Consider the following 3034-nt stretch of genomic DNA (forward strand, 5'->3'; position numbering starts at 1 on the left):
AATTCACTTGGTAGACCAGGCTGGCCTCGAACTCAAAAATCCACCTGCCTCTGCCTCCCGAGTGCTGGGATTAAAGGCGTGCGCCACCACTGCCCTGCCTGGCACCTGTTCTTATTGGCATACAGGCTCAAACAAATCCTTAGCCTTTTGTTTGTACCAACAGATCCTTACTGTTCTACACTGAAACCCAGAGAGCAGGGAGCAGAGAGAAGTGTGCCAGCGGGCCTCTGGGAGTAACGGAGTTAGCCTTGGCTGCAGATAAGACATGGCATCCCAGAGCTGTCCAGCAGGGCACAGACTCTGGACTTATTTGGATTCCAATCCCAACTATTGCAGCTCACTGGCTGTGTGACCTTGAGCAGTTTACCCAGCCCGCCCACGCCTGTGCTTGTTCTACAGAAACCATCTGATGGTCCCTAAGGGACAGGCCTGAAGCACTGTGAACTCGATGTTCATCCGAGGAACCTCATGGGAGAAAAGCACATCGTGGGTTGACACAAGGCACTGGGGTTGTACCTTAGGTAAACCGCTTGCCTGTGGAACCAGAGGTCTTAGTTTACTCCCCAGCAATGATGAGGGAGAAAATGGGATGTTAACAGGAACACCACCTGTACATAACGGGGTCTACGTGGTGTTTTCAAGACCCTAACTACAGGCTCAGCTCCCATGTCCTGAGACCTAAATATGCTGGTCTCCTATGAAAACAGTAACATAGGCAAGAGGGAAAATGTCTTGCAGAACAAACAATTTTCCATTTCCCATGAATAGATAAGGAAAAATCTAACATTAAAAAGAATAGTTTAACATTCAGAGCGCAAACCGTAGAGTTGAGGCACCTGAGTTCAGGTCCCAGTGCAGTGACTTAATCTGGTGGTGCTTTTGTATACTCATTTGTAAAATGGGCATGATAGCAGGACTCACAGACTTATTGGGAAATTTAAATAAGCTAATAAATATGAGACCCTTCACTTAGTGTCTAGCCTCAAATGAGAGGCCACTAGTGTCCTGTTGTCTATTAGTTATTACTTCTCCAGGCTGCGGGTCAAAGCTTATTAGCTCTGCCTGCTGCTGTGATGGCCACATTGGTGGAGAGCTAACTTTTTCTTTGTAAAGCTATGCATGTGCATAATTTAAAAGGTCAAAGGGCCAAAGGCACATGTGAACGCATCGTGTCTGCTGACCTCCGGCCCCGCCCCTTATCACTTTACAGTCAGCCACTTCAGCCTGCCAAGCTACTATTCTTTATTCGGTGTCCTTACCTCCTGACTGCCAGGGCAGCTGGTTCTGCTCTTAAACCCCACTTCCCTTCCCCTCTTGCCTCTCAAGAGTCACTTCACAGACTTTTGCAATAACAGTGCGTAAACTTTTCTTAGGCAAAAGGAGGGACACCTTTAGACTGACTAATTTGAGGGCCTCAGTGAGGTGTGCCCAGCACATAAGAGTAACCACAGACCTACATAACCCAAGCCTAGGCCTGTACATCGAGTGGAAAAGGCGCCGCCAAGACAGAAGATGCCAAGAAGAGTTAAGGGCACAGTCTGCCATGCTCCCTCAGGCAGGATACCCTCCCATTCTCCACACTTGCATGGGATGAGTTTCTGTGTGCTCCGTTCCAGTCAGTGCCCATACCCCAGAGTGGTGTGAGAGAACAGCATTACAGCTGGCTGGGGGTGCCTTCTCAACCCCTAGCTCCCCCTTTCTGTTTGAATGAGATCCGTTTTTTTGGTTTTGGTTTTTTCCAGAGTTTGAGGGCCAGCCTCTGCCATGTCTCACACACATACACACACACACACACACACACACACACACACACACACACACAGTTCAGGGTCCACAGAAGGGTCGAGGTTAATGGCTAAACACTGCTCTCCCACCCAGGCCAGACCCTCCACTGCCAGTATTATGGAGCTAGTCTCGGATTTTCATCTGGGGAATAGAAACCTGAATGCTGGCTTTCTAAGCAGGAGTCACCTAGGGAAGAGGCTGGTGTATATACAATCTCCATAAGCTAGTTGCCCTACATTGATAATATCAAAGCTCTTAGGGGCTCCGGTGGTAGAGAGCTTGCCTAACGTCCAGGAAACCCTGGTTCAGTTTTGAGCACCACACAAACCAGGCATGGTGGTACACAGCAGTAATCACCACACATTGGAGGTGAAAGCAGGAGGGTCAGGCTACAAAGCAAGTTTGAGACCGCCCTGGGGTACATGGGGCCATTTTAAAAAATAAATAACAAACTCTCACTGACTAGCTTACACTTGTAAGCTCCTCACCAACCCAGTGTTTTCTAAAGAATGTAGGCACAATTCAGCATTAAAAATAGTAAGTGCGCCGGGCAGTGGTGGCGCATGCCTTTAATCCCAGCACTCCAGAGGCAGAGGCAGGCGGATTTCTGAGTTCGAGGCCATAAAAAAAAAAAAAAAAAGAATAGTAAGTGCGCTTGTGGGTGGAGCCAACGCGACAATGCAGACTTTTGTGAAGACCCTTATTGGGAAGACCATCACACTCGAGGTTGAACCCTCGGACACTACAGAAACTGTAAAGGCCAAGGTCCAGGATAAGGAAGGAATCCGTCCTGATTAGCAGAGGCTGCTCTTTGCTGTAAGCAGCTGGAAGACGGCCGCACTTTGTCTGACTACAACATTCAAAAGGAGTCTACCCTTCGTCTTGGGTTGTGACTGTGTGGTGGTGCTAAAAAAAAAAGGAACTCCTAAGAGGAGTGAGCGTAAGAGGGAGAAGGTTAAGTTGGCTGAGCTGAAATACTGTCATTGGATGAAAGGGCAAAATCGGCAGACTTCGTGGACAGTGTCCGGAGGCGTGTGTCCCTGGAGTTTTCATGTCATGGGTCGTCACTTAGACAGGCGTTACTGAGGCAAGTGTTGTCTGACTTACTGCTTCAGCAAACCAGAAGGCAAGTGGCTGTGTATGAGTTAATAAAAAGAAGGAACTGGCGCCGGGCGTGGTGGCGCACGCCTTTAATCCCAGCACTCCAGAGGCAGAGGCAGGCGGATTTCTGAGTTCGAGGCCAGCCTGG

At 48.9% G+C, this 3034-nt stretch overlaps 1 pseudogene; it reads left to right on the plus strand.

Annotated features, from left to right (window-relative positions):
* Positions 1-2463: 2463 nt before the first annotated feature.
* Positions 2464-3034, plus strand: part of LOC110335275 — a 4489-nt pseudogene continuing 3918 nt past the window's right edge.

This window comes from Mus pahari, chromosome 1 (assembly GCF_900095145.1).
Source record: "Mus pahari chromosome 1, PAHARI_EIJ_v1.1, whole genome shotgun sequence".
Taxonomy (NCBI): domain Eukaryota; kingdom Metazoa; phylum Chordata; class Mammalia; order Rodentia; family Muridae; genus Mus; species Mus pahari.